The 25,322-nt window shown below is 38.9% G+C and overlaps 1 protein-coding gene and 1 long non-coding RNA gene across 11 annotated transcripts in view; one reads left to right on the top strand and one right to left on the bottom strand.

Annotated features, from left to right (window-relative positions):
* Positions 1-25,322, top strand: part of tns1b (tensin 1b) — a 203,217-nt gene that overhangs the window by 8,287 nt on the left and 169,608 nt on the right. The gene's annotated exons all lie outside the window — the stretch shown is intronic.
* LOC146651544 (uncharacterized) lies at positions 1,989-25,271 on the bottom strand. 2 transcript variants are annotated; one of them, XR_014907972.1, is made up of 5 exons: positions 24,929-25,271; positions 24,677-24,850; positions 6,719-6,835; positions 6,092-6,168; positions 1,989-5,915 (listed from the first exon to the last, which is right to left on the bottom strand). It is a non-coding gene; the product is annotated as an uncharacterized LOC146651544 (long non-coding RNA). The 2 variants fall into 2 exon arrangements; XR_014907971.1 differs by lacking the exon at positions 1,989-5,915 and having other exon boundaries at positions 5,964-6,168.

Consider the following 25,322-nt stretch of genomic DNA (forward strand, 5'->3'; position numbering starts at 1 on the left):
CTCTCAAACTCCCCTATTTCTGAATTCCCACCAAAGTGTCAGATGGCAGGTGGGGGCTTTCCTGGCATTTGAAAGTTTTCGATAAAGGTATGCGGTGAACTGAGAGTTACCTGCTGCCCCATATTGCATTCCAGTGAATGCATTCGCTTTGGGAAACAGTGTGTCCTCTGTGCCGTGTCTCTGGGGAGGCCTATCATTTCACTCCTACCTGCCGGCACTGACCTGCACATGGGCTACAGAACAAGACCCTCTCTGTGTGTTCCTCTGTGGAGAGGTGCCCACTGTGTACTTGACCGGGAAAAGGGCGTGATGCCTCAGCAAAAGTTAACCCCCATCATTTTCCCTTTTTAATGCCTGCACACACAGGAATTTAACCTCTTGCAGACATTTTATTCTGATGCTGCAAGCTTTCAATGGAGCATGTGACAATCTGGACTGAATGATTTATTGTCTTCGACTTCAAGTTGTTATGCAAAGGATTTAGATCAGAAGATGACAAAGGCAGTAAGTTTATCCTGATATGTGAAATTCCCGTCTCTGGGACTAAATAAGGCTATCTCATCTCATATTGCGAATCTTGATATAGTGAATCTGTTCCCCTCAAATGAGGCACTTTTAATGACTCTGTCTCTTTGCATCTTTATCAACAACCCAATAAACTTTGCAACGAATACCATGAGTCAGGAGTTCTTCGAGTTGATGATCTGTCCCTGGCAACAAATTCATAATGCAAAACTGTCAATATCACCTGTGCTGTGGAACAATCTCCCGATTGGCATCCGGGCATCTGATTCTATTCATTCTTTTAAATCACAGCTTAAAACATATCTTTTTAAACTTGCCTTCTCCACCTTTTAATTGCTGGTTTGTTTGTTTGTTTGTTTGGTTGCTGTGACCTATTGACCTCTTGTATTAATTCCCTCCTATCTTTCTATTGGTGTCTTTTATTATGGTGGTACAGCTTTTATCTTGCTATTACCCATGTGCTGTAGTCATTCTTATTGGTAGCTTCTATCTATGAACATAACTCGTTATTTTTATTTATCCGTTATCAATGTTTGAACCTTTTATTGTTTTATGTAAAGCACTTTGGTATGCCCAAGGCTTTTAAATGTGCTCTATAAATAAAGATTGTTGTTGTTGTTGTATAACAAAACAGGTTCGCTAGACGGGTATGTTCTCGTTACTACAATAACAAGATATCAACCCTTCTCTCTTTTTCACTCATCTCTATGATTATTCTTATAACTGGCTGCTGATTTGTATCTGGCTCTGGTATGATAGCTGTAGCTTTAGCCATTTTGCCTTTGTTAGGTTCTTTAAGATAAACGTCTGATTAGGTCCGTTGTTATGAACGTTTAGAGTTGATGAATGTTAGGATGTGGCTGTGAGTGTGCACGTGACTATTTGCCTGTGTGCATGAATGAGACACACTGGCTTACAGTCAGACATACATGATGGTCATCCATCCCAAAAATTTATGCCCACCTTCATGTTTTCAAAGCTGTCCAGTGGGCCAGATTGGAGTCTTTTCTAGGCTGATTCTGGTCCCCGGGCCTTATGTTTGACACTCATAATTTACAAAATTGAGTTGTATATCCATCTTACATAAACTTTTTGTTCAGATATGAAGCAGAAGGAAAGATTTGCTTTAATAATAGCGAATCATAACTATTTGCCGTTAAATATCAAATGTAGTATTAATGCACGCACATCAAAAAGTTTTTATGTCAACAGCAGGCGTGTAATTATCCGACTTTTGGCCTTTTCTTTCTTTTGGGAGTCAAACAGCTTTCTACTTTCAAAGCCTTGCAGGCAGAGGATGTGTGAATCCGATGAGCGGATATTTCTTTTCCAAATAGCCTTTCAGGACATTACTGATGCAGCGATGCATGACGTTTGCCACAAAGCCTCTGGAACGAGAAGATAAAGGGATACAAAATGAGCTTCTTAAAGTGTCTTTAATTCACTTGGCAAAGCACAGTGGATAGAATGACAGTCGAAATAATAGATTAAAGCAGAGAGCAGCTAAATTTTCCCTCCAGAGTCCCAGTTGTTTGCTTCTTTTCTTAGAACGTAAAGCTGAGATCTTACTTGCACCTCGGCCTCGGACCTTGTTGCAGCAGTGCTACATAATACACACTGTTTGGTCTTATACCATCCAGCTTCGATGGCTTTGTGTAGCTGTGAATGTGGCCTTTTTATGCTCCAGTTTTGTTGATATTTTTTTATGTGTGTGTGTGTTTGAGGGGGGTGAATTTTCTTGTCTTCGCTCCTAAAACTTGGCAAGGCGATGTGGCATTCGCTCTTGGCAACGTCGAAATCCCACAAAGTGTCGCTCTGGGGGCTTTTGTAGCCATTCACAACGCTTCCGAGTGATGGACAGGCAGCTCGGCTCTCCCAGGTCGCATCCTTTTTGCCTCAAAATGTGTCTTTTGTTGATATTTGTGCCTCCTCTCTTTTCCCGGGGTCTTTTCGCCAAGGTCTGATGCCACAGGGCTCCAAGGGTAATTACTGTGACAGTGGAGCAAAAGTTAGGCTGGGCTGCCCAGGTCGCCCAATCATGTTTTCATCATCAGGAGAATGTTTTTCTTTGGGGGCGTAATAACCCCCCCTTGACATGCTGCATTTACTCTGAATACACACAGGAAGAAAGACCCCAGATTTTTTTCATCTCTCCATTTTGCACTAATGTTTGTAACAAGCTGAGGCAGATCTTTGTTGCCAGTTTGCCTTTACTGTTTTCATTTCTCTTTCCCCCCCCCCCTTTTTTTTTTTTTTTTAAGGGATAGATTTCCTCACTTACACATCCCTCTTAGGAGGAATATCATAGGTATTTGCTCTGGAATGTGGTTTCTAGACTGTAAAAAAACAAAACAAATAAGAAGGCACAATTGGTATGATGAAACGTCACCATAAAGTGTCCAATAAATATAAAAAGTGTTTGTATAGAAAGTATGTAACTCTGTAATTGGACACCAGTCCTGTAACTTCCTCACACTGACGCATCAAGCTGTGTCTTTATCCATATTCCTGTAACTAAAAAAGCGTTGTTTTTTTGTTTTGTTTGTTTGTTTTTGTCTGTTTTTTTACATGTATGGTGGCTTTCAGGGCCCTTAATGTAACAACAGGGGACAACGGTAGTTTGTTCTGTCGTGAAAGCTTGTGCAGTTATTATTAGTAAAATGCGAGCAGAAACTCAGAGGCCCGCCATTTAAAAGGAGAGAAAAAAAAAAAAAAAAAAACAAGAGAAAAAAGTTGCATGTTTCACGTTCCTGTCCTGATCCCTGTTAATGAGAGCAGGCGTGTCCCACCCCGTGCACAGGGCAAAGGAATCTTTAATTAAATCACACTCTTGGACGCGATGCTGCACATTTGTTACACGCGCCTGAAACCCTACACGACCACGACGACATGCCGCGCATTTATGTCACATGGGCCGGCCGGGAGTTTATTTAGGGTGGCTCCAAGGCCCGTGTTCACACTAAAGCTGAAAATATAGTGATTCTATTTAGATTCACACGTGTGGGATGATTAAAATGATATCTAGATGATTGGAATGTGTCTGCAGACTTTTTTTATGCTTTTAGTTCGCTATCCTTGTCATGATTCCAGCTGCATTTGTCTACTGCAGGCAGGGCTGTAAATGGCACTGGGACTAGAGATTTTGGGCATTGGTGTCTTATAAGGCTGCTCGATTATGCAAAAAAACATAATCAAAGTTATTCTGATCAATAGCTGATTATTTGACATGATGATAAACCAGCCTGTTTGCATTTGCAGGTGGTTGGATACGGCAGTTTTGTTTCCAGCCATTAAGCACAACTTGTCTGTGCCATGTTGTAGCGGTAACACAGATTGCTCGCTTCCCAGTCTTCACATGTGGCTGCAGAAGATCCCCTGTCACAAGTCAGAATATTTTATTTCCAAAAGAGCTGTTTTTAGTGCCTAACCTAACCAACAAGTAAAAGCTAAAGTACGAAATAATTGGTAATTAAACATGCACTGTAAAGACAAAAGTACTGGGCACCTACAGATTACACCTACAGGAGCTGCTTGGCCATGGAAACCCATGCCATGAAGCTCCCGGCACACAGTTTCTGTGCTGATGTTAATGCCAGATGAGGTCTGCAGTTACTGAGTCAGCAGAGCATTGGCGACTTTTATGCTCTATGCACCGCAGGACTTGAACACGCTCTGTAACTTATACATGGGTGAGTTCCTCTGATTCCCAAACAACTCAAAGATTAAGTGACTGTGCATCCCGATACTTTTGTCCGTAAACTTACTCCGTGTATGAAAGTCAAGCGATGCAACTGCAGAGTATAAAACCTTTAACTGTAACATCTTATGCTTACCCCTGTGATGCTGGCGATATCTGACAGCATGTTGAATAACCCCGTCATATCATCCTAAACAGCGCTGTTGTAAAACTTGCTACTCTTGCTAACCTTTAAAAACATATGAAAGAAAACGTTTATCTAAGAAGAAAACTTACATTTCAAAAAGGAAAGCGATGAGATAATGGACAAATCTCAGAATCCTTGGTCTGTTTGACTGAGCCCAGACTGCTGAAGCCTCATTTATGCACTGGATGAAGTTTCTAATGCATTTAGGACATAGCATAGAAGAAGGACACTCTTTTATCCTCCATCTCTCACTCTGAAACTCTTTAGAACTGTTCAGTGCCACTCAAGCAACACCCTTGAAAGGCATTATGGATATTAGACTCAGATTTCCTTTATTTTTAATTAAGTATGAAAACAGTATGTATTTAATTGGACGTTTTAGTAACTGAAATATTTATTATTATTATTATTGGCTAAGTTTCGTTTCTTTGTGCATTGCCTCCTGATTCATCTTGTTTTTATTTGTATGGGACAAAGACAACTGTGCTTCATCCCACGCATCAAAGCAAAGGAGGAAAAGAATACATATGGCTGTAAAAGCCTAAAAGCATTTGGCTTTAATGCAGGTCTGGTTTCGTTGATTCTTCATGGACTTTCCCAGACTGAAAGAATGACATATTGGATTACCTAAATTGAGGGGTTTTACCCTTTAATCCCACTTCATTTTACATCACGATAGTCACAGGAGTTCTCAGAACATAATCTGCTGCTTGTTTGCCTCCTGCGTGCCTATCTGCCTTGGCAGCTTTGTGGCATGAATCTGAAAATAGCCTGAATACCTCCACCTTATTGTGTTGTAGTGTTAGGTCTGTGTATCAACTCTGACTGGAGGCTAATATTACTCTGGGTATGCAAGTAATATCGTACTTGTTGACATGGGATAATGAGAATGACTCATAGTTACATAAGAACAGAGTTGTACTAATCTTATACTCGCACTATACTGCCCTGAACTGTTATTCTGCCATTAAATGTGCTTTATTTTGACTGATGTATGTCTGCAGTTGCAGTTGTACCGTAAATGCTAATTAATTGTTGCAGCAAAGTGACATTGCATCACATTTTTTGGGTTCAAAAGACAAACTAAATCTGTTAACTTTCTGCACGCCATCTTTCAGAGAAATCTTTGCCTCCTCTTTTCTCAGATAACAATAATGAATTTAACAGTCTAATGTTAGATAAAGTGCCTTTAATGGTTTTAGATGAAGCTGAACAAGTTGCCTTAATGGCTGCATTATCAGCGAGCAGCTCCCTCCACCGCGACACTGTTACTTATCGCCTCACTGCATAGCATTCCTCTCTCTGCACTTTCACTTTTGTGGCACATTCCTGAGATCCCTTTTGTGCTATTGTCTTATATTACTGCTAAGCTCCACCGTAGCCAAGCCTTTAACACATGTGCATTCTTAAATTTAGACTCTGGGATTAGCTCTCAGCATGTCAGGGTCTTTTATGGAGTAAAAGAGGTGAGCTGCCAAAACTGAGGCCCAGGGTACGCAGTCACACCTTTGAAAAAGAAAAGAAAAGACAGTTGAAAATTGATTTCTAAATCAGGTAATTGTGTTTAATTCTTAAAGGCAGTTTCCTGTGACACATGCTTAAACTTTCTACTATTCATTCATCCATGAAATAATACAACAGAGTGCAATAAGTCAAGATCAGGCATTTCAGAGAAAGCCTACATTAGTTGATGGTTCACATGATGTCTTCCTCTGCAAGCTGCTTTGGAACCCAAACTCCCCTGAAACCTGCATTCTTTCTACAAAACAAACACAAAAATGCAAACTTGATGTTCAGCTTGTAAATTATAGTAAAAGGATTAAGCAAGCATATTTTTTATCCACCTCTCGTTTGTCATGTGTGGTTTTAAAACATCAAGGTGGCCAAACGGCCCAAGCTTCACAGTAGGACTTAATCAGTGTTTGATATCTCAATGGCTGTGTCCAACATTTATGCACATTCATTGCTTCACTGTAGAGTCTGTTGTCACTGAATCCTGCTCTGTTCAGTGAGACTGTTTGAGACGCACAACAGAGCCATACCACTAAAATTAAACCATCAAGTACTGGAAATTGAGTACTAATCATTGAGGTGATGTGCCGGCGTTACTGCTCCATCACAGCAAAGACGTCTGGGTTTGAGGGTTTGAATCTGATCATCAGCTGAAGCCTTTGTGTGTAGTTTGCATGCTCTCCTCGGGTACTGTGGTGTTCTTCCACAGTCCATGGACGTGCATGTTTGGTTAACTGGTGATTTTAAATGAGATGTAGGTGTAAATATGAGTGTGTGTTGTAATCTGTGGCAGCGACCTGTCAATCACAGGGAGAGACCCCGCCTCTCTCCATATGAAAGCTGGGATAGGCTCCAGAAAACAGATGGATGATCCTGACTGAAGTCAGTAGTTCCTTTGACAAGAAGTGAAATTTCTGCAGAAACAGAGATGCCATTTTTATTTCTTAACTGTGAATTTTAATTTTTGGAAAAGCAGGTTCTAGCAGGTTTTTTTTTTTTTTTTTTTTAAAGTAGATTTTCTAGCTTATTAAATCACTGTTGCATGCCAGGCTACATTAACATGAAAATGTACGTTCTGTGAGTTATAAAGAAACATTTTTGGCTATTCCTGCCTCCCAGGAGTGATGAAATTAATGTGAAGATGAATAACAAGAGTGACCCGAGGGCTGTGAGCCTAAATCTCAACAGTCCCTGGTGTTGTTTGGCTGAATTCACAATGTGTTTGACCTGAACAGATCTGGATAAAGAAACTCCCGACAGCAGCAGCATGCTCTGCCAGTTAATGAGCAGCCTGAAAAGCAGAACAGGCCTTTCTTCCTGAACTTCCCTGTTGACTCTTTGAATAAATGCGTTTCTTTTGACACAAAATGACTTTTCTGTGCAGTGGGGAAACTTTTGGGCTCTTTATATCCATTTGAGTCAGAGCCAGCGTTATATGCTGTCTGATGCACATCTAACTGAAATGCCACCGTAGATCACCCTGCAGAATTCAAGTCCATTCACGCCTGCGAGTCTGCATAAATCAAACACATAGAGATGGCAGAAACCTGTTTGCGCTACATTATCTTAGACACTGGCCAAACATTTGGACTTCCACAACCCTTTTATCTGCCAGAGGAAACCATGTGACGCTGTTTGCTTGGCATCTGGGTGGGACACCACGACACTTTGTCCGCAGTCGAAGTGAAAGAAGAAAGGATGAACGCATTCCTTCTTTCAGACAGCGCCTTGTAGTCAAAACAACAGCAGAGTGATGCATTTTATCTGAAGATTTTCAGACCCTTCAAAGTGGAGCTCAGGTCTCCTCGATGTGGGTTTAATGATGCTGTGCTTTTTAACCAGCAGATGGGGACATTACCATTGACTGTTTTTGTACCTTAAACTGAGACTTACTCACGTAATTACACAAAAATGCCCATAGCTTCAAATTGAGGAATAATTACCATAAATTTAAGTGTTACTTATGGTGTGTTGATTGTATTTTATTTTTTATTTTTTTGGCATTCAATTTGTGACATTCCTCTACGTCTATTAACCTAAAAACAAGGCTAATTTATGTGGCTGTGGTTTAGTCAGATTTGATTTATTTTATGTTGCTAAATGTTGATTGATGCGCAGGAACATGTGACGACAGTTAGGCTAAGCGAGCCCCACCCACTGTAAACCAGTGAGAGGAGCAGAGACAAAAATGTCCTGTGAAACAACAAGAAATTCTTCTGACTTTGGCAGAAAATAGTTTGTTCATGCAGGAATGCATTTCTAAAGCCAGCACGCTGATTGAGGAAAAATTTTTTCAGGAGCTTAAATTACTTTTTTTTTTTTTTCTTTTTTTCTTTCCAAGCAAAGGGAGTGAGTCTGATGGTGCTGACGATGCATTTGCTTTGTGACTGTGACAAATGTGTCATGTAGCTCTTAAAAATAAGAATTATCAAGTTATAAAATGAAGTAAATGAGACACCCCCCCCCCCCCCCCCCCCCTTTCCTTCAGAAGAATTAAATGATTCCAGTATAAACACAGTTAAAAGCTCCCGTGCTGGGTTGATGGCTATGCTACGTCCCATCGCTCTCCTGCAAAGGTCTGTTTCTGAGAAGTTAATTCAATTAAAGCAGACAAAAAGACCACTGGCACCAATAAAGTTTGGGTGAAATGTGAAGCCATGCGATGGACACACACACAGTCTTGTGGCCAGTCAAGCGTGATTTACATTTGCATAATGCCTGGCTGCTGGGCAGGCTCGCCATCGCCATGGGTTACAGTGGGTGCTGCGAAGAAATGCAGCTCCATGTTCAGAGGGTGTATCACATCTAAGGCTGACAGGCAGGGTGTCCTTGCCACAACCACCACACACAGACAAATACACACAAACTTTTTTTTTACTTCTATAAGGTCTGCTGGTAATCTTAGCCTCATTTTTATACAGTGCAGTAACTGAAATCTATTTTTCAGTGTCATCAGTGTATAAATCTTAAGGCTAAAGGGTGGAGGCTGCAAACACTTGCATTTATGACTTTCTGGAAGTGTGACAGCACGTGCAAGGGAAACAAATGGCGTCAATGAAAATAAGATCTGAATTTAAACTGGAACTCTAAGGAATAATATATTGTTATTATAGTGTCATTTCTTTATAGATGGAGTATAAAATTGCAGTGTGTAAAATTTCACCGCTAGCTGTCAGTCAACAGTTCTGTTTTCTTAAGTCCCCAGTATACCTGCTGCGTTTGGTGTCTTCGTGTACCTGGTAACATCTTTGACATCCACTTCTGTGAAGGCAGAGGTAGTTGCTGTAGTATTACTGTGACCGATTGCAGAGTAATCTATTTTTCTATTAAATAAAGTAAAAAAAAAAAAATGACTGCACGTTTGAGAGAATTTGTTTTTAAATGTTTGTCTATTTTGACTGAAAAACTGGTGATGGTGTAAATGGTGTCCAGAAGTGGAGTCACACAGGACTAGAAACGAGTCAGTGACCACCTGACCTCTCACTAGGGAAAAGTGTGTAATCCATGACTGGCTGGTGAATGGATGTTGGCTGTCGGTAGGAGAAGTTGGTTGCATACAGGTGTATATCGTGCTGCATTGAGAACGTCTATGTGAATGCTTTCCTTGCTAGAAGGTTGTTGTGATTATCAACCTTCGAAGATGTCAGGATCTCTGCAATCGCTTGCAAGCTGCTTGAGCAGCGTAATTGTGTGGATGCTTTAAGCATCCACACTATAGAGTTCCTGTTTCTCTTTATTGGGTGGATGCCGTAGGCATCCACACTATTGAGATCCTGTTTCTCTTTATTCTTTATCCTTTATTATTCTAGTTGCTCCGTTTCTTTGCCGCTTAACTACTCCCTCAGTTTTCAGCCGATTTTTACCATTCAAACTCTAAACTGTTCTGCTATTTCTGCTTTCGACTGCTATATCTTTTGGTACTTATTACTATTATACTTTTTAAAATATTACACTTTTTTCCTTTAATTTGTCCCATTGAAATGAATGGGAAACTTCTACAATTCTGCTAAAACTTGCTTGTCTTTGAAACTTAACTACTTCCTCATACTTTCACCTAGAAACTCCATTCAAACTTTAAAACGTTCTCAGATGATTGGGCTATTCCTGTGTGATTCAGCTTTTTCATATCTGTTACCGTTTTCATGTAATGACTCTTTAAGTTTTCAGTTACAACTTTGTGATTTTTCAGAAAATACATGTGTTGCTATGGTTGCTATGCAATTAACTCCCACTGCACACTCGTCCGTTCTGAATTTTCTCTTCATGTCTGAACAACTCCTTGCTACTCGCTCAATTTCCACTCAACTTCCACAAATTATACATCAAAACGTAGGTATTTTTGCTGGCTTTAAGACAGTGTCACTATAATTATTGTGAGAGTTACGTTTTTTTCACAATTTGCCTCGAAGTGACACATGGTCTAAAAACTCCCCATTCAAAGTCTATGGGGAGGTTGTGAAACTCAGAGCTGAAATACTGAAACTGAAGGCATTTTCAAATCGTCATATCTCCTTAACGAAGCAAAGTTAAGACATGAGGCTTGTCCCTGTATATCTTCAGACACTCCTGACACTCACAATTCAAGAATTATTTTCTCACCTATTACCGTTCTGAGATGAGTTAGACTTGTTTGAGGGGTGGAAATCTGTCCTCCTCTCATTTTTCAAATTCCGAAAATGAAGCCGTTTCTTCTCTCGTCATATCTCCGCGACGGAGATACAAAGAGCTATGTAAATCGCAGTCAAAGTACACCAAAGTCCGCTGATTCACCCAGTGCAAGAATTATGCTTCTATCCCACCTAGTTTTTGAGTTACACGACGTTTTGTAACTCCAAAAAACGGCGTTTTTCGCGTCTCACCGCGATCTAATTCTGACTCCTCATCACCCTTTTTTTCAAAGCGCCCGCCCCCTTAGAGGTGGCGCGATTGGTAATGACACCGCTCTTCAGACCAGAGGTCGTGGGTTCGATTCCACCTTGGCCCACATGTTTTTTTTTTAACTACAAATTTATACACTATCACAGACCGGTAATTCATATTGATAATTTATTACAATTCTGCAAAGTTTAATGATTTTAGCAGCTTTTCTAATATGGACCTCAGATTCTGGTTAACAGTCTATGGCAGAAATACATACAAGTACACAGCCTGATGAAGCAGACAGAAGCAGTACCTCTGATTGGTTCCGCAGTTTCACCTCTTATCAGCACAAATCTCACCCTCTTCTGCTGTTTTCACCTCTTTTCTGCTAATTTGAGCTTCTGTTCCACAGTGCACTCAGCCTCTTCTGCTGTTTTCATTAGAATTTTAAGCTTTTCCACCTTTTTTCAGTTACGTGAGAACCAGTTTGGCTCAATGAGTAGCTGAAAAATATCAGCCTCTTCTGCTGTTTTAGCAGGATTTCAGAGTTCAGCTTTTTCACTTGTTTTAAGCACAAATTTCAGTTTCTTTACCTCATTTCACAACAAAGTTCTTCCTCTTCACCTCTTTTCTGCTAATTTGAGCTGCTGCTCCACAGTGCACATTTTCCCTCTCATCATATCTTTGCTTGTGACCAGAACTCATTTGGCTCAGAGGGTAGGGCATCTGTCGTGAGACCCGGTGGCAGAGGTTCGAATCCTACCTGTGACAGCTGCTACACATGTTCACTGCTTGCATGCGCTCTGCTTTCTTGACACTCTCCAGTGTGTCATTACACATACAGCCATCTTCAGCAAGCACTTCTGCTTCTACACTTCTTTTCAACTCGGCTTTTTGCTTCTTTACCTCTTTTCAGCAGAAATTATTCCTCTTCACCTCTTTTCTGCTAATTAGAGCTCCTGCTCCACAGTGCACTTAGCCTCTTCTGCTGTTTTCATTAGAATTTTAAGCTTTTCCACCTTTTTTCAGTTACGTGAGAACCAGTTTGGCTCAGTGAGTAGCTGAAAAATATCAGCCTCTACTACTGTTTTAGCAGGATTTCAGAGTTCAGCTTTTTCACTTGTTTTAAGCACAAATTTCAGTTTCTTTACCTCATTTCACAACAAAGTTCTTCCTCTTCACCTCTTTTCTGCTAATTTGAGCTTCTGCTCCACAGTGCACATTTTCTCTCTCATCATATATTTGCTTGAGACCAGAACTCATTTGGCTCAGAGGGTAGGGCAGCTGCCGTGAGACCCGGGGGCAGAGTTTCGAATCCTACCTGTGACAGTTGCTACACATGTTCCCTGCTTGCATGCGCTCTGCTTTCTTGACACTCTCCAGTGTGTCATTACACATACAGCCATCTTCAGCAAGCACTTCTACACCTCTTTTCAACTCATCTTTTTGCTTCTTTACCTCTTTTCAGCAGAACTTCTTCTGATTCACCTCTTTTCTGCTAAATGTTTAGCCTTTTCACCTCTTATTAGCACAATACTAAGCAGCTTCTGCTAATTTCACCAGAATTGTCAGTCTCTCCACCTCTTCTTTGTAAGAATCAGTTTGGTCCAGTAAGGTGAGACGCCGCCTATAGATCAGAAAGGCCAGGTTCGAATCTCGCTCAGGGCAATGTTTTTTGTTTTTTCAACTTTTTCTGCTTTTTTCAGCAGAAATCTTCAGCGTAAGGCATCCACACAGCATTTTCGCAGGAAATGCAATTTTTTCTAGTTCTTTATTATTATTATTCCGGGTGTTTCCGTACACTTTTCGCCGTTAAACTACTTCCACAATTTTCAGCCGATTTTCACCGTTCAAATTTTAAACTATTCTGCTATTTTTGCTCTTTCCTGCTATGACTTTTGCTATTTTTAACTATTATACTTTTTAAAATATTCCACTTTTTTCCTTTAATTTGTCCCATTGAAATGAATGGAAATCTTCCAAAATTCTGCTAAATTTTGCTTGTTTTTGAAACTTAACTACTTCCTCATACTTTCACCTAGAACAACCATTTAAACTTTAAAATGTTCACAAATTATTGGGCTATTCATGTATGATTCAGCTTTTTCAAATCTTTTACTGTTTTACTTTTATGCCTCTTAAAGTTTTGAGTTGCAAAATTGTGATTTTTCACAAAATACATGCGTTGTTATGGTTGCTATGCTCTTGGCTTCCAGTGTGACACTGAAGCTTTTTCAGTCTTCTCTTCGTGTCCGAACAACTGTTTGCTACTTGCTCAATTTTCACTCAACTTCCACAAATTATACATCAAAACGTAGGTATTTTTGCTGGCTTTCAGGAAATGTCACTATCATTGTTGTGGGATTTATAGAATTTTCGCAAATCTCCTCAGACCAACACAATGTCAGAAAACTCTCCATATAAAGTGAATGGAGAGCTTGTTCAAAATCACCGCTGGATTTCTGTAATGAGAGGCATATTCGAATCGTCATATCTCCTTAACGAAGCAAAGTTAAGACATGAGGCTTGTCCCCGTATATCTTCAGACACTCCTGACGCTCACAATTCAAGAATTTCTTTCTCACCTATTACCGTTCTGAAATGAGTTGGACTTGTTTGAGGGTAGGAAATTCGTCCGTCGCTCAGATTTCTTCAGATTTCAAACCCTGGAAATGAACCACTTTTTTCTCTCGTCATAACTTTTTGTTGGATTTCCACAGAGACCTGAAAATTTCCATGATTGTTCACCAAAGCCTGCTGTCTCTTACGGTGAAAGAATGATATCGATACTCCAAATAGATTTCGAGTTACAAAGCGTTGTTTGAGGGCAAGTCAAGGCAGTTTTTGCTTCGCTCTGCTCAGTTATGGTGCATTACAAGTCAAATATCTTTAATAATTCATATTTTAATGATAAATTGTTAACACTGGAAGATTCCCCCATCTCTTCTGAACAAAACGGTGTAAGAATGACCGCTCTAGCCCCTACGGTTAGGAAATTATGGTCATTTGTTTGAGGGGAGTCCTCACTATGAGAAATAGGCTGCAATAATCCTGTGCCTCTCTGTGCTGCGTGTGTAAAAAGAGGCACATGTTTTGGCGGGAAAAAGTACACAGGCTCTCTGATTGGTGGATTCAAATTCAGCAGCTCCCAGGCTGACCTAGAAACTTACTTCTCTCTCCCTGTGCATTTTTTTGCTGATTTTTTCATTTAACAAGTATATTTGAGGGACCCTCAGCATGTTCAGCATTTTTTCAGCTGTCCATTTTGCTTTTCCAATTTTTCTGTTTAACTTATTACTATTGTGCTAAATCATACTATTTCTGCTATTTTATAAGATTTGTGCCTAATATAGTATTTCTGCTAAATTACAGTATTTCTGCTTTTTATACTATTTGTGCTAAAACATAGTATTTCTACTAAATGTAGTATTTATGCTTAATCATACTATTTCTGCTTTTTATGGGATTTGTGCCTAATATAGTATTTCTGCTTTTTATAGGATTTGTGCTTAATATAGTATTTCTGCTAAATTATAGTATTTCTGCTTTTTATAGTATTTGTGCTAAAACATAGTATTTCTACTAAATGTAGTATTTATGCTTAATCATAGTATTTCTATATATTTCTGCCAGGTCCCCAGGCAGCCAATCCTCTGTGAGGACTTAGACATTCAAATTTTCAAATCAGGGCCTGCACGGTTTCCCAGCCAATCATATATGTGTCCTGAGGCATTCAAATTTGCATATTGGGGCCTTCATGGCTTCTAAGCCAGCCAATCATATCTGAGGGCTGAGGAATTCAAATCCACAAATCAGGGCCTGCACGGTTTCCCAGCCAATCATATATGTGTCCTGAGGCATTCAAATTTGCATATTGCGGCCTTCATGGCTTCTAAGCCAGCCAATCATATCTGAGGGCTGAGGAATTCAAATCCACAAATCAGGGCCTGCACGGCTTCCCAGGCAGCCAATCATATATGTGGCCTCAGGCATTCAAATTTGCATATTGGGGAATTCGTGGCTTCTAAGTCAATAAGTCATCCATGTCATATATCTCTAATAATTCATATTTTAATGATAAATTGTCAACACTTGAAGATTCCCCAATCACTTCTGAACAAAACGGTGTAAGAATGACCGCTCTAGCCCCTACAGTTAGGAAATTATGGTCATTTGTTTGAGGGGAGTCCTCACTATGAGAAATAGACTGCAATAATCCTGTGTCTCTCTGTGCTGCGTGTGTAAACAGAAGCACCTGTTTTGGCGGGAAAAAGTACACAGCCACTCTGATTGGTGGATTCAAATTCAGCAGCTCTCTCCCTCTTTGTGTTTGTGTGTGCGTGTGTGTGTGAGACAGAGAGAGAGAGAGAGAGAGAGAGAGAGAGCCTTTTAATGGGATGATCTCATTGTAAGATTCAAATTCAATATATTTAGACTGGTTGACTGAATTGGATCTTGTGTGTGGGTCTCTCTGTGCATGTGTGTTTCCTCATGTGTACATATTTATAATTGTGTGGCTGTCATAAATTTTTTTGCAGATTTTTGTCATTTAACAAGTATATTTGAGGGAACCTCAGCATGTTCAGCATTTTTTCAGCTGTCCATTTTGCTTTTCCGATTTTTCTGTTTAACTTATTACTATTCTGCTAAATCATACTATTTCTGCTATTTTATAAGATTTGTGCTTAATATACTATTTCTGCTTTTATAGGATTTGTGCTTAATATAGTATTTCTGCTTTTTATAAGATTTGTGCTTAATATAGTATTTCTACTAAATGTAGTATTTATGCTTAATCATAGTATTTCTGCTTTTTATAGGATTTGTGCTTAATATAGTATTTCTGCTTTTTATAAGATTTGTGCTTAATATAGTATTTCTGCTAAATTATAGTATTTCTGCTTTTTATACTATTTGTTCTAAATTATAGTATTTCTGCTTTTTATAGGATTTGTGCTTAATATAGTATTTCTGCTAAATTATAGTTTTTCTTCTTTTTATAATATTTGTGCTAAAACATAGTATTTCTACTAAATGTAGTATTTATGCTTAATAATAGTATTTCTATATATTTCTGCCAGGTCCCCAGGCAGCCAATCCTCTGTGAGGACTGAGACATTCAAATTTTCAAATCAGGGCCTGCACAGTTTCCCAGCCAATCAAATAAGTGTCCTGAGGCATTCAAATTTGCATATTGGGGCCTTCGTGGCTTCTAAGCCAGCCAATCATATCTGAGGGCTGAGGAATTCAAATCCACAAATCAGGGCCTGCACGGCTTCCCAGCCAGCCAATCACATATGTGGTCTCAGGCATTCAAATTTGCATATTGGGGAATTCGTGGCTTCTAAGTCAACAAGTCATCCATGTCATATATCTCTAAAAATTCATATTTTAATATTAAATTGTCAACACTTGAAGATTCCCCCATCTCTTCTGAACAAAACGGTGTAAGAATGACCGTTCTAGCCCCTACGGTTAGGAAATTACGGTCATTTGTTTGAGGGGAGTCGTCACTATGAGAAATAGACTGCAAAAATCCTGTGTCTCTCTGTGCTGCTGCGTGTGTAAACAGATGCACCTGTTTTGGTGGGGAAAAGTGCACAGCCTCTCTGATTGGTGGATTCAAATTCACCAGCTCCCAGGCTGACCTAGAAACTTACTTCTCTCTCCCTGTGTGTGTGTGTGTGTGTGTGTGTGTGTGTGTGTGTGTGTGTGTGTGTGTGACAGAGAGAGAGAGAGAGAGAGAGAGAGAGAAAGGCTTTTAATGGGATGATCTCATTCTAAGATTTAAATTCAATATATTTAGACTGGTTGACTGAATTGGATCTTGTGTGTGGGTCTCTCTGTGCATGTGTGTTTCCTCATGTGTACATATTTGTGATTGTGTGGCTGTAATAAATTTTTTTGCAGATTTTTGTCATTTAACAAGTATATTTGAGGGACCCTCAGCATGTTCAGCATTTTTTCAGCTGTCCATTTTGCTTTTCCAATTTTTCTGTTTAACTTATTACTATTGTGCTAAATCATACTATTTCTGCTATTTTATAAGATTTGTGCTTAATATACTATTTCTGCTTTTATAGGATTTGTGCTTAATATAGTATTTCTGCTAAATGTAGTATTTATGCTTAATCATACTATTTCTGCTTTTCATAGTATTTGTGCTTAATATAGTATTTCTGCTAAATTTAGTATTTCTGATTAATTATAGTTTTTCTACTAAATCATAGTACAGTATTTCTGCTTTTTATGGGATTTGTGCTAAAACAAAGTATTTCTACTAAATGTAGTATTTGTGCTTTATCATACCATTTCTGCTTTTTATAGGATTTGTGCTTAATATAGTATTTCTGCTAAATTATAGTATTTCTGCCAAATTATAATATTTGTGCTAAAACATAGTCTCAATTTAAAATTACAATATTCATAGTTCATCACAGTGTCTCTGGTAAATCACAATATTTCTGCTCTGTTGTACTATTTTTCTAAATCATAGTGTTTCTGTAATGTTTAAGTATTTTTGGCTAAATATATTCTTTCTGTTATCTTATACTATTTCTCCTAAATTCTTGTATTTTTGAGAAGTTATCATGTTTCTGGTAAGTTACAATATTTCTGCTAAATTCTGCTATGCTATTGTATTTCTGCCAAGTATTATGTTTCCTCTAAGATATTGCAGTTCTGCTAAGTTATTCCATTTTAGCAAACTTCTTTTGCTTCTGCAAAGTTTTTACAATTTCTGCAACTTTTCAGCTTTTTCAGCTACTTTTTGCATACAGCTTCAGCTTTAAGCATCCACACTGCATTTTCGCAGGAAATGCAAATTTTTCTAGTTAAAGCTGTGAAACGCAAACCCAAAACAAAGTTGCCCATTTTGAAATGTTTTGGTAGAAATGGTAAGACAGAGCTTTTACTTTGAAGCTGAACGTTATCTGTTTTTGGTTGGTGCTGCACTTTCTCCAGATTCCCCACAGCTCGGAGTATAAGTGGTGAGTGTTTGCAGAAAACGCACCATCTTTCATGCCCTTTATGTTGAACTATGGCAGCCTAATAGCAATTAAAGCAATTACAAAAAGGTTTTTAGTTCAGCACCCTCTTTGACAGATTTCCTTCAGCAACAACTAGCCAACCAGTCGGGGAATACACATTGTCCCCTAGTGACCGGTGGTTACTGTGTTCTGTTTAACACACTTTTAGTTTTGATTGTGTAGAATAATTTAAGCACTCACAGTGAAGGTTAACATCTTATTGGTTGAAAATGTTGAAAAATGCAGAAACAGAAACTTTACAAAGGTTTGGAATTTGACCCAAAAGTCTCAGGTTGGTGCCTGGTGTCATTTCTTTTTTTTGTTTTATTTTTGTTTTGTTTTATCATCTTCATATTTTGTTGTTCTGCGGTCATATTTGGAAGTGAAATAGGGCACAGTAATAGAAATGGTCTTTTAGTGTTTATTTGAAGCAGCATTGCTATGTTTACAGTCTGAGCCTCTAACCATGTGGCTTCCTAACATTTGCATAGAGAGCAACATGTTCATGATTTCCGCCACGAAGTCAGAAACTTCTGTCTTTCCTTAAACAATTAATCCATTTGGTGACTGTGGAGAAAATAGGCCAGCAGGGGGCAGTCAGTGTTGTATTTTGTTATCTATATTAAAGCAAGAGCTGGCTTTTATGTGGGGTTCGTGTGGTTTAATCAGACATGACAAATGTGAGGTTATGCAACATGCACGTCCAATTTAAAGCCAGGCCTTCTGCCTTATCCGCAGCACACATGGCAGGGAGGACTACAAACATTTCAGACACTCCTCTTGGCAGCAGCATTCACCACACAGGCCTCACTCATGGCTTAGCACTTTCAGGGACAATAACAGCCGGCCAGAAAAGTAACCCCCCTGCGTCACAAACCAAGCCCACAACACAGGCTTTGATCCAGCGGTGGGGGGGTTTAGAAAGGCTTTAGGAAGAATGAATCCTATATGGTTTAAGCTCAGAGCTTCACTGTGTTTACAACACACACAGGATCCCTCCATCTACTACAACATGCACAGACAGAAACACATTCTCATGCTTTAAGCTGTCAGTCATTGTGTTTATAGTTGTTTACTGCCGCTACACTGTTATGAAAATTGTGTTTAAGCTAGATGTGTGGGTATATAGATGTGGGAAGTTGATGGTCTACGAAAACAAAGTGCAACTTTGTTTTTTCTTTCAATACCATCACAAAAACAGACTTTGAGACTTTTCGGAAATGTTTTTCAAACACATTCATTTTTACTTTGTTCTGTTTATAGGAAAAACCTTTTGAATGTGAAGGATGGACCATGAAATCACTCACTGGTATTTGTTTGGAGGAGGGGGTGAAGTGTAATGGTTATAAATGAATGCTAGCCTTTTGATTATCAAGCATGCATAGTTCCTCAAACTATATGGATGCAAGGCCAAGCCCAGCCTAGCCAGCTTAATTTATAAAACACTTCAAACCCAGCAACCACTGACCAAAGTGCTGAAAGCAATCCACACAAACAGTCAAGAAGTCCAGCTCAGTGTCCTGAATCAGTGGTGGTGACACCTTTCAGTCATACTGGCCATGCCTTTAACTCTGCTAACTCTGGTCTTCAGATGGATAAGTTAACAAGTACATAAATATATATATAAAATACAAATGAAGGGGGAAACCAGAAGACAGTATAATAATGGACGTAGCTTCTGGGTTGAAAAAAATAAACCCAATGCCGAAGTTCCTAAAAAGTTATGTTCTATCTGAAGGCCACCAGATGGCGATAGCTGTGTTTTGGGGGAAAACTGCTTTCTGACCTGTCCTATGTAAACACTCTCCTGCTGATTTCATGGGCTCAGTCACTTGTTTTGGGTCATGTTGAATTTAATAAAAAAAAAAAAAAAAGTTTTAAAAAGGAGGACAATTGTTGTCAATCCCAAGTCTTTTGAGCATGCGATTTAACAGACCAACCCTTCCTCGGTAAGATGTACACCTCGTTAGCTTTTTTGCAACCAAGGTGGTGGAAACATTCTTGTTGAGGCTTAAGAATTGGATCTCAGAAATCAGTGGGCGACATCACCAGAGCTGGATCCATCCTTTATAGCAATGGTGTCCAAACCCAGGGCTCGAGGGCCGGTGTCCTGCAGGTTTTAGATGCGTCCTTCTTCTTCTTTCATGTTTAACGACAGCTTGCATCCAAAGACGTTGCACTACTACCATCTCCTGACTTTTCTTCTTACTTCACTTCCTGTTCGTATACTTACAATAACCTCTTCCTTACTATTTAATCCACTACTTTTTTTAACTTCTATCGTGTTTTGTACACTATATAAATGTCTTCCTTTTGTTTCATTATCCCACGCCATTTGCCAGAAGTTCTTACTTTCTGTCCAAACTATACTTTTCCCTTCAGTTTTCAACAATGGTATCTGTACATCTATATCTACTTTTTTAACAGCTGCTTTAGCCAACCTATCTGCCCTTTCATTACCCACAATACCTACATGAGCCGGAGTCCACATTATTACTATATGTTTATTTTGTTCAGACAATCTATGATGAGCAAGAAGACCGTCATGCAAAATTTGCTGATGGGTACTCGTGTTTTAGATGTGTCTTTGATCAACCCTTGATGTTCCCACTTCCAAAACCATTTAAAAGCAATTAAAACATTGTTAAGTACCTTCCACTAAGTGTGGAAGGAATTTGCAGCAGACCCAGCAAGTTCTTTTTTCTTTTTGGCTGTCTACATCTTTAATGAATGAATCTGGCATTCTTTTTTTCTGGGTCCCCCAGCAAAGTAAATTTCCCTTCCTTCTTCAAAAGCTTGTAAAAGTCATGTGGAGAAGAGAAAAGGAAACTGGAGGGAGATGTTAATGTTCCATGCCACTCGGGCTGCTCACAGTCTGCATACTCTGCTTTCTAAGAGTCCCCTCCTAACTCACGGACAAGTGGCAATGAATCTGTCAGGCCTGAGGTGGTTTCCATTAAGGGTCTGTTTTAAAAAAACAAAAGAGAAGGCTGTTTAGTTTGGAGTTAGTTCTTTAAGAAAAGACTCTGTCGCAAAGGGCCGACCTCTTCACCTCGGCCAGCACATTAGTGCTTTAATTTATCTGTTTAGAAGAGTTTCCTACCTCCTGTAACACGAAAAAAAGGAAAAAGGGCAGCATAATGTTATAGACAGTACCCACAGAGAATTGCACTTCTCAGCTTTGCACTTTCCTCTGTTAGCCCTTTTAAAAAATTCTTATATTCATCAAACTTGCCAGATTCACAAAAATCTCTCCATCTATAAGAAGAAGGAGATCTCAAAAAGATTTAGCCCCACAGAGCTCACCTCTGATTTTAAGCCCATTAAATCTAAATAAGAACTGTGTTCTCCAAACTCTGTTAGATGGCGGAGCAATGCTTACGCCTGTTATCGCTCCTTCTCTGTGGATTTTGCATGTTCTCAGAGAAAAGTATGTTAGGTTAATTGTTGATGTGTTTTAGAATTTGTGTGAAGGGGGTGAAGCTGGCTTTTAGTTAAAAGCGAGAGTGCCGGACTTTGCACAAAAGTATCAAACAGTAGGAGAGCTGTTTCTAAGGTAAATGTATCACCGACGTCTTGAATGAGCTTTTCTGTTTAGTGAAGTTTATTGATGTCTTAAATTTTCTGACCTACACGTTTTAAGCTTCATATAAAGTGCCTTAAATCTTCAGACTTTCTAATGCCAGCAGTGGGTGACAACTCTGGTTGAAAAATTAAGCCTTGTTGAGTTTAAGTCTTGATTTATGGTCTTAGTAGTTTAGTATACTGGTTTGAAGCCTCAGTAGAATGTTGTTAAAGTCAAAAACATGCCGTAAATTTGGATTTTTTTTGAATGGGAGTATTACTGTTGAAGATAATGCAATTAACTTTTTGTTTGTCATCCAATGCTTAAGTGCCTTGAACCTGCATGTTTTTTCTAATGGCCAACAGGGGACAACTGTTGGCTGCAAAAGAAGTCTGAACTGTATGAAAATATATGAGAAAATGACCCCACTGCTTTTTTAATTAATGAAATCAGTAATAGTTTTCCTGATTTGCTGATGCTATCTCTGATTTCAAGTTTTAGTTGCTACAGCTTGATGTTAATTTTGTAATTTATGGTCCCATTTTGAGTAAAATACAAGATAACTTCATGGTATACAGTAAGACTCAGAAATATTGTGGTTTATATCTCCACTGTCGAACCATAAGGTCCTTGGTTTCTCACTTTCTTGTGATGGTGACAAAAATGCTCATGTTTATAGTCAGTGAGGTCATAGTGACTACATCTTTGACATACAGGTTTTTGTCTGTGGGAATGTAGAGATTCTTTGCTAGCTTGTCTTTAAGTTAGTTATACTTACTGCTCCCCCCCCCCCCCCCCCCCCAAAAAAAATAAAATAAAATAATGATGAGTCTTAAGTAACAAATCAGAAATTGAACTTTTTATATGATTTTTAAGCTTTTTTTTTTCTGAAGTAAAATTTTTAGTTTTTATAATTTGCTGGATTTGAAATGTGCTAGCATCTGTCAAAGTTGTAGATTCTAACAGATTATTAGAGAGCAACTCTGGCTGTTTTTATCTTGACCTCTGACCTTGGCAAAATTACAAGAAATGCAAAAAAATATCAGAACAAACAATAGCTCCTGGTATTCTCACTTTCCATGTTATGATCTCTTGACACTGGCTTTCCACGGTGCGTGTTTCCTCTCCCTGCACTAACAATACAGCTCAGGAAGTATGTCAGGATAAGGGCCAGACTGTCAGGCTCTTTTTTTTTTTTTGGTATGTGCATCCAACTTTGTGGGGGACTAACAGAGCTGTGTTAATCCCAGAAAAGCTAGCTCGGTGTTCAATAAGCTACGGATCTGTTAAAGGGAATTACTGCCCAGGTGTCTTCAAAGTGAACTGCGATGTCCCTCTGGCTGGTAAGTGCTGTTGCAACATGTCATTTTAAACTGTGGGTGATCAGGGTGTTGCTCCTGGTGTTGAGGTCAGCCCTAGCATGCACAGCATCAAAGCTGTTGTTTTTTTCAGGTTACTGTTTCAACCACTTTCCAATGTTCCAAACTCTGATTGTTGCGACATTTTTTGGCCTCTTTGATTTCTGTTGTCAGTTTTCCCCTTTGTGTAAGTGAGCTGACAAAAAACAATTTTCACATGTGGTATTACATCTTGGTTAAGTTTGTAAACATTTTTATTGAGTGAAAAAGTAGGATGACTCATGCTGATCCAAACTGTCCATGCAGGACTTTAAAACTGAAAGGTTTAATCATTATCCTGCTTTTGGCTGGAGTCGTGGCTTTTGTTTCTCATGGAATGTTAGAGGTTGTAAGATTGTTGTTAACAGGGTCCTTCGTTCCACTTGTAAAGCAGATAACTGTAAAAAGTTCAGTTTAGTCTGATTTGCTGTCAAGGTTAATTACATACAGCTGATTTCTGTGCTGTAGATGATGTCATTTTTACAGCGGAAAGTGACTGCTAGTGTTGTTTCAGCTGCTCTTCCTATTGTTTTATGCACTGCTTTCTGCTTTAGAAATAAAAAGAGACAGACAAGACACTGTCTGACTGTCACAGTGCTTATATTGTTTCCATTTGTCTCAGGCTCAGTATTGCTTGGACTTGTAAGAGGTGAAAAGTGTTGTATTTATGAGCTTTGTTTGAAACATAGTTCAGCTGTGTTAAAATATATAAAAGTCCCCTCGAAAATACCTCAATATTAAAATGTAAGAAGTAATAGACAAGGATCCAAGTATATTTTTGTTAAAATAAATGAATTGCATTGGATGGCAGACAACCTGGACTCTCATCGCTAGAGATGGGTATTGATAAGATTTTAACGATTCCGATTCCATTTTCGATTCTGTTTAACGATTCGATTCTTTATCGATTCTCTTATCGATTCTTTTTTTTTTTTTTTTTTTTAAAAAGGAGGACACTAAGGTCGATTAGCTCAGAGCTTTGTTTTATATCTTCTTTTTGAACAAGATAGAAATTTAGGAGTAACATGGCCTTACAAACCCAACAGTGAGATCTTAAGAGATCCACAGCCTACGGCTCTTCAATGGGGTGTCACAGGGTCCCCAGGAAAAAAAATTGTAAATGTAAAATAATAAAATAAATATTCTTGTGAGACATATCACATATTGACGGGGTCGGGTTATGTTAAAAAGTATAAATTGTTATACTTTGTTCATTGGTTCAAAGGTACCCCACACTTCTTTTTTTGTTTGCTTGTTTGTTCTGGTGTTTGTTCTTGTATTTTTATTTTTTATTCCTATTTATTCTATTTATCCCCTTTGTATATTTTATTTATATTTGTCTCTGTATTTATATATATATATATATATATATATATATATATATATATATATATATATATATATATATATATATATATATATATATATATATATATATATATATATAAGTTCTGTAACTGTAACTTTGGTCGTTGCTGTGCTTTTTTTGGAAGTCGAATTTCTCAGAGGAACCCACCCGAGGGATTAATGAAGTTCTATCTTATCTTATTTGAACTGTTACTCTGCCAGAGTACTCATATTTACAAGATGGCATTGAACGCCCCATTGGTGTATCAGGAAAACTATTTTGTACGTATGTTCCTTGAAGGGGATTGAAGTCGTTCTTTTTTCCACCGCAGCGAAGGGCTAGGAGTAGGAGAGGAGCTGCTGTATGTTTTTGTTATCGAATCGATCTGATTGTGAAATAAAGCATATGCAGTGAGAAAGCAACTCCAGGAGTCATCCCTGCCTTAAAGCTGCAACATTCTTCTGTAGCAATAACAAAGTATAACATAAATTGTTCTGTGGCAATTACACAAGAATATCCAGTAATGTCCCTGCCCACAATTAAACACATTCACTTACCAAAAATCGGGGCATCTGCTGTGGCAAATGGGTGCAAGCCTTTGACCACAAACTTAGACACTGCTCGGTGACATTAGTCTATCCTGGCCTGAAAGGAGACGCTACCAGTAGACTGCAGCGAGAACTACCAGCGAGCGCCAGCCAGACTCTGTCTGTCTCTCTCATCATGGTCACCTACATGTACAGTAATGGCAGGTCTTGTAATAAGGCAGATTGCGCTAACATAATATGCACTGTTAGTTGATTATTTACCTGCCGCATTAACGGGAGAGGACGTGCAAACGTTACCGCTGCTGCTGGGTTGAGAGTCACGAGTCCGGAGCGGAATTAAAAACGCGTGTTTTGTGAGCAAATGCTTTTGCATATTCGTAGTGTTTCCTCCCTTAAATGAAATATCTACTTTGCAAGTTGCCCTGTTGTCATCGGTTCTCATAAAGTATAATCAAACTTTTGAGCGTTTGAGCCGCCGTGTTTCCTGCCAGGTAAATGACGCTCCGCAACGTGGTGACGTCATTCGGGGCGACTGGAATCGATAAGGGAATCGTTTGCAAAAATGGCAAACAATTCCAAGGAATTGAAACAGTGGGAACCGGTTCTCAACAAGAACCGGTTTTCGATATCCATCCCTACTCATCGCTAATCTTTG

Source organism: Rhamphochromis longiceps, linkage group LG16, assembly GCF_057381845.1.
Source record: "Rhamphochromis longiceps isolate RC_006_pf linkage group LG16, R_longiceps_female_GT1.1, whole genome shotgun sequence".
Taxonomy (NCBI): Eukaryota; Metazoa; Chordata; class Actinopteri; order Cichliformes; family Cichlidae; genus Rhamphochromis; species Rhamphochromis longiceps.